The 16,823-nt window shown below is 45.2% G+C and overlaps 1 protein-coding gene across 2 annotated transcripts in view; it reads left to right on the top strand.

The window, feature by feature from the left end:
- The window catches only part of TEX55 (testis expressed 55), a 419,875-nt gene that overhangs the window by 240,188 nt on the left and 162,864 nt on the right, over positions 1–16,823 (top strand). The window lies entirely within an intron of this gene.

Genomic DNA, 16,823 nt, shown 5'->3' with positions numbered 1-16,823 from the left:
TATTTTATTTTGTATTCTTTGTTTCAGAACATTTCTGCCCTTTCAGTCAGTGATGTCTTTTTGTTTATGTTGGAGTTGAAATTGGTCTCTGAGGAAAATTTTTCTGTATGATTAGTGTGTCTTTCAGAATCTTGTAATAATTTAACTTCAGGAACTTTGTGTGGAGCTAGCACATTAATGGGCAGGGTGATCTTGGCAGAAAAATTATTCAAAAAGTTTCTGTTTTTGTCAGAGCTTTCAGCTTGCTCTTGGCAGTTACAATGACCACTTATCAGGTTCCTTTCTCATTTGTAAGCTGGTCCAAAGTCCCTGTGTGGATTCCCTATGTTTTTTTGTCAACGACAGTGAGTTTCTGGAGAAAAAGTGTACTGTTTATGCATTAATGTGTTGTTTGGGGCTAGAGCTAGTGAGTTTGGTGCTTGTGACTAAATCATTTTACCTTAGGAACTTCCTTTTTGTCAAGGAGGTTTTATTGACTCTTCCTAGCTCTGCTATCTGCCTAAGAAGCTCAGTTCATGGTCAGGATTGATCCAGGCTCCACAAGCCACAAAAAGAATAAACGTATCCATTAAGGAATTGTCTTCAGGCTAGTTTCCATCATGCCTCAGCTGTTTGTTTGACTCTTCTGTGGCCATCAATTGTTCCAAAGACCATTAGTCTCTTTCTCCTGGTTTCCCTGGTGTTTCTCAAGATGCCACTGTGGAATGGGAGTCAGGAACGTTCTCTGCAGCTGCCCAGTTCCCTTTGTTAGGGAAAGAGAACCACTTTTGCAGGCTTCATGGAAGTTTTAGGGGGGATGATGCTTCACTCTGCTGCACAGTTGAGCTCCCTTTTTGTTAGGGGTTGTCCTAAAGAAAAAAAGCATAAATCCAGGCATTTTTTTTTCATCAGAAGCGGATATCGGTCTAGGTTTGGCAAAAGGATCATTGCAAGCATTTATGGCATCAAATGATTTCTTTCCTCAAACATGAAGAAAGTTATTTCTTCCTTGTCAGATTCTGACTATCAGTATGAGGACAGGATTTTGGACTAGGACTGTTTCTCATATTTTCTCTCTACAGGAGGGAGGTTTTGATACTTAGCACAGAGCTTCCTTAGATTCTCCTCATGAAGAATGGTTGTTTCCTAATACTGTTCTCAGTATAAGGGATTTTATTTCAGTGGGAACAAAGACATATTTGAATCTCATTAGAGATGTTATGATTTATTACTAGTCGATTTCCCTCAACCTAAAATTGTTCCTCCAATTTTGACAACCTTAAGTTGTATAAAGGTCTCCAGTCCAAGAAGATGTTCATCACTTAATCAATACTGTAGTAGCCTTAGCTGTATGGGGTTACATTCTGCTAAGGATATAACTGACAACCACTTCTAAAGCTTTCAGGGCACTTTCCACATGCCCAAGCCACTAGTCAGCTTGAGTTGAGCCGACTGAAAGGTCAGGTTTGGGTGCCAAGCCCTTTTGAGCTTTCCTGCCATTGAAGAGCAATCCTCCTTATGGCTTTTGAGGATCCATGGTTGGCTAATGCTGTTCCAGCACTGGGCAAATAAGTTTCCTTTCGGATAAAACACCTTCCACTTTACTTTTTATGGCAGAAATTGCATTTATTTTTTTAAATAAAATTAGTAATATGATGTCATTTTTATTTGTTCCTCAACGGTTTGGGCAGAAATTCGATCCTCAGATCTGACTCAGCCGCTTCTTCCAGGTCATAGAATACTTAAATTCTCAAGCTTCTCCCTTTACCTGTAATGCCTCAGCCACCTAACATACCTCAGATCTTAAATCAAACAACACATTTCAACTCCCTATAATCAAGTTCCCCATCTCTGTCTCCATTAAAATCAGTAGGAACATGGTCAATAACTCCAAAATAAAATTTTTTCTTACACATGTTAAAGTGTGTTTAAAAAGTGCATTGTTGGAAATTCCTCCTTTTTATGGCATAATAATGCTCATAAATCATATTTATTAACTGTCTCTATTGTTTTTTCCAATATAAAAGGAGGAACAGACTGAGCACTTTGCCATGTATACCACAAAGGTGGAATTACAAGTGAACACCCCAGGAACTTGCCAAATCTTTTCATGGGTACATACCTCAAAAAATGGTCCCTCTGAAATGTACTTACATAATTACAACTCTTGCACTTGTATGTGCCTCTGCCCACTGTTAAGAGTTGGAACACTTACAACAACCTAACGACAATGCAAGTGGCAGAAACTATGAGCCAAGTCAACTTTTATCCATTATTTCAAAGAGACAAAAGGCAGTAGCCACAAGTAATGTCCAGGTAATGCCGTTGATATTTAAATTATATAATTTATCATCTAGGACTTTCACAGAGACCAATGTATTAAAAAGGTCTTAATTTTGTTCCCTCGAGAAGAGCGGGTATTGTAGAGACTATAATTGATTTAAAATGTTATACCCGCAAACTCTATTTAAAATGGCTTATGGGAAACAAAGAAGGTAAAACAAAGGGTGATTGTTGTTCCTAGTGTCTTTAATCCACCTTTGTACCCTACGATAAAAGTGTTTGAAGATTTATGTGAGGTGGAGATTAGAAATTTACTGAGTGACAAGAGTAAAGTAAAGATGTTAAGTTGTCAATCTCGCCTTCATTCTTGCTGGATGGGTTCGGAGCCGATCCTCGGCTCCGACTCGGCACACTAAAAAGCTCGAGAGCTAATTCCACCGGCTCGAGGCTCCCCTATATCCCACAATGCTAGGCGGTAACTACCCAGATCTCGTTTGCCGCTATAGCTGACGAGGTGCTTCTCTACCGGCTCAGGCAGGTTAGTTTAAAAACTTATATTGGTGCTTAAAAAAAAATCTTTTATTTTTATAGATTTAGCCCCTGTTAGTGTTTTTCTTACTATAGATTCTCGACTCCTTCCCTTTTTGTCGAGTATTTATTGTTTTTTATTCCCCTTCTCCCCTTCTTAGGCCTTTGGCTCTCCCCTTCCCACTTCTAGTGACTAAAGTTTTTCTACTTTAAGGGCTTGAGTGTGTGTGTTTTTGTTACATAGCCTTTATTTTTTGACTAAATAATATTTTACTTAGAGTGTGTCTGTGTGTGTGTATTGTGTTAGACATTTTCTCTATGTCGAAGGAAAAGGTCTCAGGCTTCAAGAAGTGTGATTCGTGCTGTCAGAAAATGTCTCTGACATTAGAATTGTAAATATGTTATTTATCTTTATTTCATGTAATGTTTAAGACATCTTATTTGAAATAATAAAAAAAATATTTAGTGAAAAAAAGAAAATGTCTCTGACAGACGGTCACACTTCTTGTGTCTATTGCCTGGGGCCTGTGCACCTGCAGGACTCATGTGCTGTATGTCATGGCTTCAGCCCTCGAGTCCTGCAGGAGCGTAAAAACAAACATGTTAAGTTGTCAATCTCGCCTTCATTCTTGCTTGATGGGTTCGGAGCCGATCCCTCCACTTGCTTTAGCTCGAGAACTCCTTTTACCAGCTCGAGGCAGCCCCATATCCCATGATGCAAGGCAGGAAGTACCCAGATCTCGTTTGCCGCTTGGGAGGTCTTCTTTACCAGCTCCTGGTAAGTAATTCACTTTGTGACATTTAAGCCCCTTTTACTTAAAAACCTTTTATATTTGATAGTTTAACTTTAAACTTATATTTTCTGACAGAAATCCCTGTCTCTTTTAAATTTTTTTAGTCAGTTAAATTCCCTTTCCCATCCCCCCCCTGTTAGGGTGTGTGTGTTGGTTTATTTTACTATATCCCCTTTTGGGATCAATTTAATTTAATTGGACTGGTGTGTGTGTGTTTTTGGGCACCATGTCTAAAGAGAGGGTTTCAGGTTTTAAGAAGTGTGACTCGTGCTGTCAGAAGATGTCTCTGACAGACGGTCACACTTCTTGCCTGTACTGTTTAGGCCCTCTTCACCTGCAGGACTCCTGTGCTATTTGTCACTCCTTCAGCCAGAGAGTCCTGCAGGAGAGAAGAATAAGTTGATTCTGAGGGGTCTTCTTGCGGAGGCTCCGCCAAGTCGGCCCACAAAATCAACAAATCTGCCAAGACCCAGGCTTCTGTTTCTAAGCCTGTGGCCTCGGCTCCGACTCGTAGAGTCGAGATCGGCTCGGCTGGAGCCGATTCTGAATCTGCTAAGCCTTGCCGGCCGCTATCGGCGCCGAATCTCTTTTGACCACTGTGGGGTCGGTTCCGACGGCTCCGACACCCATGTGGCACAGGCATCGTGTCGGGCTCCGGCGCTCCGACACCCCATGTTTGGTGGCTGTATCGGCTCCGGCTGGAGCCGATACATCGAGCGTTCTGCCGCCGGTGAAATCGGTGCCGACAGGATCAATAATATCGGCCCGATGACCCATTCCAGGAAGAGGTCGAGGTCTCCTTCCTTGGAGCCTCCCTCTTCTATCGGAGCGAGTCATCGAGCCGATCTTCAAGGTCATCCAGGTTGTCAGACCATGACCTAGAGAGAGTGGTCAGTAGATTGCTCAAGTCACAGGTACTGGCCCAAATGCTACACAGTCCGTCTCAGCAGACGACTGTTGGTCCACACCAGTTCCTCCTTCAACTCTACCCCAGAGTTTGGAGTTGGAGTCTTCGGTAAGGTTACTGCTACGGCTGGAGGACGGATACCCCTTCTGTTCCTTCAGCCCCTACTCTTATCTCCTCTTCCTTAGAGGATTCGTGGTCGGGCTTCCATGGTCTCCTCCGAGGGGTGAGTGGCATCGGACCCTTGTCCAACCCGCTCTTCCCGGAGCCTCGGCCTTGGTGAGCTCGGCTCCGACATCTGCCTCGGAGACTTCCTTCGGTGGCCCTGGGTTCCTAGCTCTTCGGAGGGGTCTCGGACCTGCCTGGGAGGGAGCATTCGAGGTGATGAAGAGTGTACTGGCCACTGGTATCAGTCAGCAGTCTCTTCCCGTAGCTCCTCCCTCTATTGTACCTGTTGACATCTCTGCCACTTCTCTTGCTACAGGACCCAGAGATCCTCCGCCTCAGGTTTCCCATTGGGAATTTCCCCTCTGAGGATTCTCCTGATGTTTCGGGAGATCCTCCTAGGAAGAGGACTTGTAAGAGGAAGCATGTAGACTCCTGAGTCTGTCACTGATACTGACTTTGATGAGTCAGAGGGATCCCTAGATCCTCTGAGGATGTCTCCTTCTCAGACATCCTAGAACTTCTGAAACAGAGGAAACTGGCCCTCCAACAATCCCTCTGAGGATGAGTCAGTATACCTGGAGGCGTTTGGATCTCGGCCCTCCACCTCCTGGGTGTCTCCTTCGACCCCTTATGCAGGTTATAGCACTAAAGGCGTGGACAGCTCCTGACTCTGTAGAGCCAGTCCCTAGGAGGCCTTCTAAATTTATAACTGCCCCTAGTGACAAACAATTCCTTACAAAGGGTGTCCCCGCTGATGCCATGCTGGTGGCTGCGGCCACCAAAAGGAACTTGCAGATCCTTCCCGTCCATCCTCCTAATAAGGACTCTAGGACCATGGATAGGTAATGCAAGCGGATGTTTTCCTCAGCGACCTTTGCTATGCTCGCTGAATTATCTTTGTCACTTCACCAGACTCAGAGATATCCTGAAGGAGCTGGGAGAAGTAGTTCAGGATCCTACAGCTGCAGGGGCCCAACAAAAGATTGCTTCGCAGCTAGGAACCCTCAATTCCATTGCTAACTCCTCCATGGCTAATATCTTATGCTGCTGATGGAGCGAGTAGAGCCGCAGGCACAGGTGTGGCTCTTAGACGCCAAGCCTGGATGCGGCTATGTGATTTTATGGATCCCTTTCCTTCACAAATTCTCCCTTTGATGGGTCAGCTTTGTTTGGCCCTCAGGTGAAGGAAACCTTGACCAGGTGTGAGCAGGACGGCAAGACTCTTTCTACTGTTGGAGTCGTTTTTCCACCCTTCTAGGCCTTATCCCAAAGGACAGAAGGGTGGGAAGATGTGGTTCCGTAAATCCCAAGGAGTCACGCCGGATTCACGCTCAGTTTACCCCTAGAGGCAGAGGGGGTAACAATAACAGACGCTCTAGAGGCAGAGGGGGTCCAAGAACCAGCGCAACAGGCACTCTCTTCCTGAAAAGCCTTTTCAGCATCCCTCAGGTGTTGCCCGCCTGTCCCTCCTTGGAGGCAGTCGGGAAGATTATCACTGTACCCAGAAGCCTGGCATTCCCTCACTCAAGACAGATGGGTACAGTCGATCATATCCAAGGGTTACATAATTCCTTTCGAGGAAAGTCCCTTCCCCTCAAGTTCCCTTCCAGATGTACCACCCGGTCTAAGGGACATTGCAGAGTTAGAGATCGCAAAACTTCTGCAAAAAAGAGCCATTCAGCCAGTCACAATAGACCAAACAGAGTCAGGATTCTACTCAACGTTCTTTTGGTCCCCAAAAGACGGGAGACTGGAGACCAATATTGGATCTCAGCAGACTCAACAAGTCTGTCAAGAAGACAAGATTCCGAATGGTCACTCTTCAGTCTATTCTGCCCTTCTTACAGAAGGACAACTGGATGTGCTCAATAGATCTTCAGGATGCGTACTATCACATCAAAATTCACAGACGCCTCAGGAGATTTCTCCGCTTCGGCTGGGGTCCAGTCATTTCCAGTTGAGAGCCCTGCCCTTTGGTCTCACTACAGCCCCCAGAGTGTTCACCAAATGCATGGCAGTGGTCACGGCTCACCCGAGACGTCAAGGATTCCAGGTGTTTCCGTATCTCGACGACTGGCTCCTGTCAGCCACCACCAGGCATCAGCTTATACAAGCCAGGGATTACACAATAGACCTTTGTTCTCATTTGGGCATCTCAGTCAACTACGAAAAGTCATCCTTATCGCCCTGCCAGTCTATTACCTTCATAGGCGCAAACTTAAACACTGTTCGGATGTCAGCTACCCTTACAGAACAAAGAGTTTCAGACATTCAGACTCATGTCAGGATCATTCTGGCCAGCAAAAAGGTACAGGCCAGAATGGTTCTAAAGGTATTAGGTCTTATGGCTGCGGCCATCACTCTTCTTCCCCTGGCTCGATTCTACATGCGCCTCCTTCAGTGGATGCTGTTCACACAGTGGTCATACCAGCAACTCCCAATCGCGTCACCAGATTCTGGTGACACAAACATGCAAAGAACATCTTGCTTGGTGGATCACATCGTCTCAGGTTCACCAAGGCAGGTGCTTTACCTCCGCCCGATAGCCACTGTCACCACGGATGCCTCCCTGATCGGGTGGGGGTCATTATCAGGGCAGGATGGTTCATGGACGTGGCAACCGCTCGAGTACCATCTGCACATAAATGTCCTGGAGATGAGAGCAGTGCTTTTAACGTTGCAAGCCCTCAACGACTTTCTTCCCGTAGGGACAATTGCAGTCCACACAGACAACATGTCTGTAGTTTGGTATATCAACAAACAGGGCGGAACCAAGTCCTACCCCTTGTGTCGAGAAGCGCCAGACTATGGCAATGGGCGATCTCCTCTCATCGGTTTCTGGTAGCAACGCATATCCCTGGGAAAACCAACATTATAGCGGACAGATTGAGCAGAGCTATTCTCATGCCTCACGAGTGGTCTCTCAAGCAATCCATAGCGGAAGAGATTTTTCTGGAATGGGGTCGCCCATGTTGCGATCTGCTACCCCAAAACAGCAAATGTCCAGACTTCTTCAGCCTCTTCCCTCTATCAGGCCATCCCCCCAGAGACTCTCTGACCCAGGATTGGCCCCAGGGACTTCTTTATGCCTTCCCTCCATTTCCTCTGATCCCTCAGGTGATCCAGAAAGCTACCGTTTTGAGAGCCAAATTGATTCTCATTGCCCCTTACTGGCCTCGACAAGTTTGGTTCCCGTTCCTACATCGCCACCTTTTGGTGTAGCCGTGGCATCTGGACCCAGTGCCAGATCTACTGATTCACCAATCCGGTCAGCTGCACCGGTCAATCCCTTCTCTCAACCTCACAGCATGGTTGCTCCACTTCCTTCCTTAGCCAGGCTTCCTTTGATCTCTAACCCAGTTAGAGATATCATAGTAGCTTCACTAAAATCCTCTACCAGGAGGATTTACACAAGCAAATGGAAACGTTTCTCTTATTGGGCTAAGGCCCAAAATATTGATCCTTTTACTGCCCCTGTTCAGGCAGTTCTGGACTTCTTAGCAGAGATTTTCCATGCAGGCTCCTCTTCTTCCACAGTCAGAGTTCAGTTGGCTGCTATTTCTAATTTTCATGTCGGGATAGCAGATCATAATATTATGTCCCATAGACTCTGCAGGGCCTTTTGAAAGGGATTTTCCTACTAAAGCCTCCAATCAGGAATCCTCCTCCTCAGTGGGATTTAAATTTAGTGCTGACATCCTTGATTCTTCCCCTTTGAGCCAGCTGTTTCTTGTTCCCTGAAATATCTTTCTTGGAAAACTTTATTCCTAGTGGCTATTACATCTGCCAGGAGGGTGTCTGAACTTCATGCTCTTTCAGTTCGACCCCCCTATTTAATTTTTCACAAAGACAGAGTATCTTTGAGAACTAATCCATCCTTTTTACCGAAGGTCGCCAAAAACAATCTGAATCAATCTATTGATCTCCCTGTATTTTTCCCAACTATTCAGATAGAGCTGAACAAAAGCTACATTATCTTGATGTCCACCGTCAGCTTAGATATTATTTGGACAGAACAAAAAAATTTAGAAAATCTGATCAACTTTTTGTTTCCTATGCGGATAATAAAAAAGGCCTTCCTGTTTCTAAAGTGACTTTGTCCAGATGGCTTTCTTCGGTCATCACTGAAATTTATACGATCAGGGGAAAACAGCTGTGCTCAAAACCTAAAGCACATTCAACTAGGAGTTTAGCTACTTCTACAGCCTTTCAAGCTAGACTACCTTTAGACACTATTTGTGCAGCGGCACTTGGGCCACTCCTCACACTTTTGTTTCCCATTACAAATTGGACTTGGCCTCCAGGGACAGAGCCAGTTTTGGCTCTACAGTCCTCAAGAGTTTGTTCCATTGAGCCACCCAGGATAGAGGTGCTAGGACGCGGTCCCATCAAGCAAGAATGAAGGCGAGATTGACAACTTAACATTAAGAAGTTATGTACCTACCATAACGCTCCATGTTAGTTGTCTTCTCGCCTTCTTTCTGACCCTCCCTCCTTCCCCTGGCCTGGACAGACCTTGTATAAGAAACTATAATGCTAAAGACCATTTAGACCTGGTCCTTTTTCCATTTGTAAGTTTCTTCTTCCTTTGGGAAGTATTGTTTATGCTTGGTGTTATTGCCCTTTTGTCAACAAACGAGATCTGGGTACTTCCTGCCTTGCATCATGGGATATGGGGCTGCCTCGAGCTGGTAAAAGGAGTTCTCGAGCTAAAGCAGTAGTGGAGCCGAGGGATCGGCTCCGAACCCATCAAGCAAGAAAGAAGGCGAGAGAAGACAACTAACATGGAACGTTATGGTAGGTACATAACTTCTTATTATCCTTCGAGGTTTGTTGAAACCTGAAGGTCCCCCGACTCAGTCCAGTTCGGGCAAACCTTCTAGGGCTCCGAAACAGTCGACTCCTGCCTTTGAGTCGACTGTACAGGTGGCTAAACAGGTCCCGACATCGGCTCCGGCTGGAGCCGATGTTCTTGGGCCAGAGACTATTACCTCGGCTCCGGCCGGAGCCGAGGCTATTAAGGCTTCATCGGCTCCGATACCATCGGAGCCACATGCAAAAAAGAGGTCAAGAACCCCTTCTGGATCTACCTTTACTATCACTTCTCCTCGCTGGAGCCGAAAAGAGTAATCATCGGCTCCGATACCAGTATCGAGCCATCTTATAGGAAGAGATCCAGGTCTCCTTCTGTTGGTTCCATACATTCGGCACCGGGATCTCCTCTCCTTCGAACGGACCATAAATCACATTCCTCTCGGTCTTCCAGGTTGTCAGACCATGACTTACAGAGGGTGGTGAGTAGACTTCTTAAGTCCGAGGCACTAGCCCAAATGCTCCATAGCCCGACTCATCAGTCGTTGGCTATTCCAGTCCCTCAATATATTCCTCCTCCGACTCCTTGAGTTCGCCGAAGCTTGTTGGACCTATCACTGTCGGTGCGTCGGATCCGATACCATCGTATTCGGCTCCGTCATCCACTCCGATCTCCTCTTTGGAGGGATCTCGGCCCCCGGCTTCCCTCGTCGGCTCGGGCGGTGGCATCGGACCCTTGTCCGACCCGTTCTCCCTCTCGGAGCTTGCGCTGGTGAGTTCGGCCCGACATCGGCTTCGGAGCCGTCTCTGTCGGTGCCGGGAGGGGTTCTTGTCTCTTCGGAGCGAGGGCCTCGGACCTTGCCTGACAGGGATGCCTTCGAGGTCATGCGGAGCGTGCTAGAACCAAGTTCTGCCCCGCAGTTGGTTCCTTCAGCTCCTCCTTTTACAGTGCCTGCGGAGATTTCTGCTCACCCCCTTGTTTTACACCGTAGAGAACCAACTCCTCAGGTTTCCCCATTGGGAATTTCCTCCTCTTCCGAGGTCTCTCCTGACCCTGCTGGAGATCCCCCTAGGAAGAGGCAGTGCAAGAGGAAGCACATTGACTCCCCTGAGTCTATCACCTCTGACACTGACTTGAGGAATCAAGGGTCCCCATCCCCTCTGAAGATGTCTCCTTTGCAGACATCCTAGAGATTCTCAAACAGAGGGGAAATTGGCCAGCCCTAAACCCTTCGGAGGATGAGTCTGTGTATCTTGAGGCGTTTGGTTCTCGCCCTTCTACCTCATGGGTGTCCCCTCCCTTTGACCCCCTTATGGAAGTGGTGTCAAGGAAGGCGTGGACGGCTCCTGACTCAGTGGAACCTACCCCGAGGAGACCATCCAAATTCATCACGGCTCCTTCAGACAAGCAATTTCTTTCCAAAGGTGTCCCGGTTGATGCTATGGTGGTGGCTGCGGCCACAAAGAAGGAACTAGCTGATCCTTCTGTTCCTGTCCATCCTCCTAATAAAGATTCTAGGACCATGGACAGGTACGGCAGCGGATGTTTTCCAGCGACCTTTCTATGCGGTCGCTGAACTACTTATGCCATTTCACCCGTCTCCAAAGAGATTTGCTCAAGGATATGGGTGAATTGATGAAGGATCCTACAGCTGAGGGGTTCAAAGACACTATGAACTCCCAGTTGGCTACCCTAAATTCAATAGTGAACTCTTCCATGCGGCTGGTTTCATACGCAGCAGATGGAGCGAGTAGATCTGCAGGCACAGGCATTGCATTACGAAGGCACGCCTGGATGCGGCTGTGTAATTTTGCGGACCCTTTCAAGGCGTCCTTCACCAACTCCCCCTTTGACGGATCATCTTTGTTTGGCCCACAGGTGAAGGATACATTGACCAGGTGCGAGGTGGAAGGTAAGACTCTCTCTGCCAGAGTCCGTTTTCCACCCCTTCTAGACCCTATCCCAAGGGTCAGAGGGGAGGAAAGATGTGGTTTCGCAAACAATCTCAGGGAGTCTCATCTGACGCACAAGGTCGTTTCCCCTCTAGAGGCAGAGGGGGGAAAATAATCGACGCCGCCCCAGAGGCAGAGGAGGTCCGCAAAACCAGGGTAGCAGAGAAATATTCTCTGACAAACCCTTTCAGCACCCCTGAGGGGCTGCCCGTCTGTCCGCTTTCGGAGGCAGTCTGGGGAAGATTATCGCTGTACCCAGAAGCCTGGCTTTCCCTAACTCAAGACAAATGGGTACAGTCGATCATATCCGAGGGTTACAAAATTCCCTTTATTCACGTCCCATCTCAACCAAAAAAATCCCTTCCAGATGTTCCACCCGGTCTAAGGGAACAAGCAGCTTTGGAAATTTCAAAGCTACTATTAAAAAGAGTCATCCAGCAGACCAGCAAGGATCCGGAATCTACTCCAAATTCTTTTTGGTACCAAAAAAAACAGGGGACTGGAGACCCATTCTAGATCTCAGTCATTTAAACAAGTTTGTCAAAAAAACAAAATTCCGGATGGTCACGCTACAGTCCATCCTACCCTTCTTGGGTCAGGACAATTGGATGTGCTCTATAGATCTTCAGGACGCGTACTATCACATCAAAATGAACCGCAGGAGATATCTCCGCTTCAGGCTAGGAGCCAGTCACTATCAGTTCAGAGCCCTGCCCTTTGGTCTCACTACAGCCCCCCGAGTGTTCACCAAATGCATGGCAGTGGTCACGGCTCACTTGAGGCGCCACGGATTCCAAGTGTTTCCATATCTGGACGATTGGCTCCTTACGGCCACCACCAGGCATCAGCTTTTACTATCCAGAAATTTCACCGTGCAAACCTGTCAAGCTCTAGGCATATCAATAAATTTCGAAAAATCTGTCTTGTCACCTTGTCAGTCTATTACTTTCATAGGCGCCAAATTAGATACGCAGACTCTTTCGCAACGCTCACAGAGCAGAGGGTTTTAGACATTCGAAGCCAAGTTTCTCTACTTTTGAATTTGGTCAAAGTCAAAGTCAGACTGGTGTTAAAAGTATTGGGACTCATGGCAGCTATTCCTCTTCTTCCCTTAGCTCGCTTTACATGAGAATCCTCCAGTGGATGCTCTTCACCCAATGGTCCTTTCAGCGACTCGATGTCCCATTCCATACTGATCACTCAAGTATGCAGAAACCAGCTATCTTGGTGGGTCACGCCTCAACTTCTCCAAGGAAGACCCTTCTCTCCCCCTCCAGTTGCCACGTTGACAACAGATGCCTCCCTGATCGGGTGGGGGGGGCATTATCATGGCAGGACAGTCCAGGGCACATGGCAACCATTCGAGTGCCACTTGCACATAAATGTCTTAGAGATGAGTGCTTCTAGCGTTGCAAGCCCTACGACTCTCTTCCCATAGGGACTATTGCAATTCAGACGGACAACATGTCCGTGGTGTGGTACATCAACAAACAAGGCGGAACCAGGTCATACCCTTTATGTCGAGAAGCACTCAGACTTTGGCAATGGGCGATCTCCTCTCAACGCGTTTTCTGACAGCTTACATCCCCGGGAAATCCAACGTCATTGCAGAAAGATTGAGCAGAGCAATTCTCATGCCACACGAGTGGTCTCTAAAGACGTCAATTCTAGAGGAGGTATTTCTAAGATGGGGTCATCCTTGCTGCAATCTTTTTGCTACTCCCCAAAACAGCAAGTGTCAAGACTTCTTCACGCTTTTCCTGTTACCAGGCCAACCCACCAGAGACGCTCTAGTCCACGATTGGCCCCGGGGACTTCTGTATGCTTTTCCCCCCTTTCCATTGATACCTCGTCTAATTCAGAAAGCCATCGCGTTGAGAGTGACCATGATCCTCATTGCCCCTTACTGGTCTCGACAGATATGGTTCCCCTTTCTTCATCGTTACCTTTTGGAGCAGCCTTGGCATCTGGACCCAGTACCAGACCTGATTACCCATCAGTCGGGTCAGCTGCACCAATCTCTGTCTTCCCTAAACCTCACAGCATGGTTTCTCCAATTCCTACCTTAGCCAGGCTTCCCTCAATATCTCGCTCGGTCAGAGATATATTGATAGCCTCTCATAAATCCTCTACCCGGAAGATTTATACTAGTAAATGGAAACGTTTTTCCTGTTGGGCATCATCGAAAAACATTGATCCTTTTACTGCATCTATCCTATCCATTTTAGACTTCCTGGCGGAACTTTTTCACTTAGGATCTTCTGCGTCAACCATCAGAGTTCAGTTGGCTGCCATTTCTAATTTTCATGTCGGGTTTCAGAATCCAGCATAATGGCTCACAAGCTCTGTAAGGCCTTTCTAAGAGGTGTATTTCTCCTCAAACCTCCGATCAAAGACCCTCCACCTCAATGGGATTTAAACTTGGTTCTGGCGTCTTTGATTCTTCCCCCCTTTGAACCAGCGGCTTCATGTTCTCTGAAGTTGCTTTCCTGGAAGACACTTTTTCTGGTGGCCATTACTTCAGCGAAAAGAGTTTCAGAATTACAAGCCCTCTGCAGTCGTCCTCCTTACCTACTTTTTCACAAAGACAGAGTATCTCTCCGGACGAACCCCTCCTTTTTGCCAAAAGTCTCCTCTCAAGTTAACCTAAACCAGGTTATTGATCTCCCCGTCTTTTTCCCTAATTATTCAAATAGATCAGAGCAAAAGCTGCATTTTTTGGATGTTCATCGCCAACTGAGATATTACTTAGACAGAACTAAACATCTCAGGAAATCTGATCAATTGTTTCTGTCATATGCGGAAGGAAGGCTAGGCCTTCCAGTTACCAAAGTGTCTCTGTCTAGATGGTTAACTTCTACAATTACCTTCATCTATGAGATCAGACATCAGAAATTACCCTCAAGACCTAGAGCTCATTCAACCAGGGCATTAGCTACATCCATTGCCTTTCAGGACAGGTTGCCAATAGACTCAATCTGTGCAGCAGCCACATGGGCTTCTCCTCATACATTCATTTCACATTACAAATTGGACATGGTTTCTAGAAGCCGTGCCAATTTTGGTTCCACTGTTCTCAAAAGTCTGTTCCGATAGGCCACCGGGATAAGGTGCTAGGACGCGGTCCCATCCAGCAAGAATGAAGGCGAGATTGACAACTTAACATTAAAGTTATGTACCTACCATAACGTTCCATGTTAGTTGTCTTCTTCTCGCCTTCTTTCTTAAGGCCCCTCCTTCCCCCAAGCCTGGACAGACCGACAGGAATTGTTTTGTGTTTCTTATTCCGAATCTTGTTATTCCATATTGCAGACTAGTATTGCTTGGTATAGCTACCAAACGAGATCTGAGTAGTTACCGCCTAGCATTGTGGGATATAGGGGAGCCTCGAGCCGGTGGAATTAGCTCTCGAGCTTTTTAGTGCCGGTGGAGCCGAGGATCGGCTCCGAACCCATCCAGCAAGAAAGAAGGCGAGAAGAAGACAACTAACATGGAACGTTATGGTAGGTACATAACTTCTTATTTTACAGTATAACCAAAACAGAGCGTGACAGTTTCAACTCTATTAGAAACGATTCAGTCAGAGTCATGCGTGTTGACAAAGGAGGTCCTATGGTTATAGTCAATAAAAAAGATTATGTTAAGGGCATGTATAAATTGTTAACAGATGAAACTGCATATAAAAAAGTGTCTAATGCAGAAGTTTTTAAGTCATACAAATGAAAAGACTCATGGCTTTCTGACAGTTTATTAGAAGGAATGATTCCAGAGACGTTTGATTTTTCTTTTTATTTATTTATTTTTTTTACAGTGGATACACCTAAAATAGGTAATTTGTTTGGCATTCCAAAAATTCATAAAAATGAGAACCAGCCAGCTTATAGGACTATTGTGTCATCACCAGCATCAAAACTGGACCTTTGTTCAAAATTTATAGATAGAGCACTATTAAAATTAGTACAGAAAATAGATTATTTTGAATTTTTTTTTTTTTTTTTTTTTTTTTTAAGTAAAATCAAGAATCTGAGAGTGGAAATTGAAGATTTATTTAATGATGATTGATGTAACATCCTTATACACGTATTCCCCATGAATTAGGTTTAGAATGGGTGGGTAACATGTTAATTAACAGTGGTGAGTTTGAGGTAGATGAATGTAGTTATGTTGAAATGCATTGACAATATTCTTTCACACAATTTTTTTATGTTTAAAAAAGAATAATTTTTGCAGAAAAGGGGGGTGGCTATGGGTGCAAAAATGGCTCCCAATTATGCCAGTTTGGTTATGAGTTACTGGGAGACCAAAATTTTGTCCGTATTTGTAGGTAGAAGTAAAATTGTATCATATTATCATTTTATTGATGACCTTTTTTTGTGTGGAGAGGGACGGAGTTGGAACTTTCCAATTTTTTAGAGGATATAAATAAAAGTAGCGTTTTTTGACATTTACTGGTAAATGAGATGCCTTTAAAGTTTGTTTTTTAGACTTGGAGGTTTTTAAAGAAAAATATACAAACAGATTAGGTTCGGTTATCAGTTACAAAATGTAGCAAGTTACACACTCTTTGCATTATTCTAGTATGCGCCCCACTTATGTCAAGCACAACATTATAAAAGGTCAGTTGGTTAGATTTAATAGGCTTACAAGTGATGTGACAAGGTTAGATACTTTTGTAACTGAATTACATTTCAGGTTTAAAAACGGGGGATATCCACTTAAAATTGTCAACAGTCTTCTTGCTATAGATTACAACACAGAGGATAACCGGGACAATATTCATGAAAATAGAGACTGGGTTACATCTATACCCTTAACTTTTACCATAGATAGTAAAGAGATAACAAATATAGTGGTTAACAGCTGGAGGATTTTAGATTCCAATAACGAGCTTAAGTCAGAAATAGGGGACGCACCCATCTTTGTTAACAAAAGAGCAAAAGATTTTAAAGAATTATTAGAGGGTGGGCAGAACAAAAAAGTAACAGTGGGCAGAGGCACATACAAGTGCAAGAGTTGTAATTACTGTAAGTACATTTCAGAGGGACCATTTTTTGAGGTCTGTACCCATGAAAAGATTTGGCAAGTTCCTGGGGTGTTCACTTGCAATTCCACCTTTGTGGTATAAATGACAAAGTGCTGGGTCTGTTCCTCCTTTTATATTGGAAAAACCAATAGTTAAAAATAGGATTTATAAGCATTATTATGCCATAAAAAGGAAGAATTTAGGTAATGCACTTTTTAAACACATTATGATTTCAGGAAAAAATAATATTAAATTTTATTTTGGAGTTATTGACCATGTTCCTAGTGAGTTTAATGGAAACCGAGATAAGGAATTTGATTATAGGGAGTTAAAATGGCAGATTTTGCTGAATACTTGTAAGGCACCAGGTTTTAAACAA

This window comes from Protopterus annectens, chromosome 5.part1, assembly GCF_019279795.1.
Source record: "Protopterus annectens isolate FY-2018-M chromosome 5.part1, PAN1.0, whole genome shotgun sequence".
Classification (NCBI taxonomy): domain Eukaryota; kingdom Metazoa; phylum Chordata; order Ceratodontiformes; family Protopteridae; genus Protopterus; species Protopterus annectens.
The sequence above is the reverse complement of the archived record's forward strand: the minus strand, read 5'-3'. Positions and strand labels throughout refer to the sequence as shown.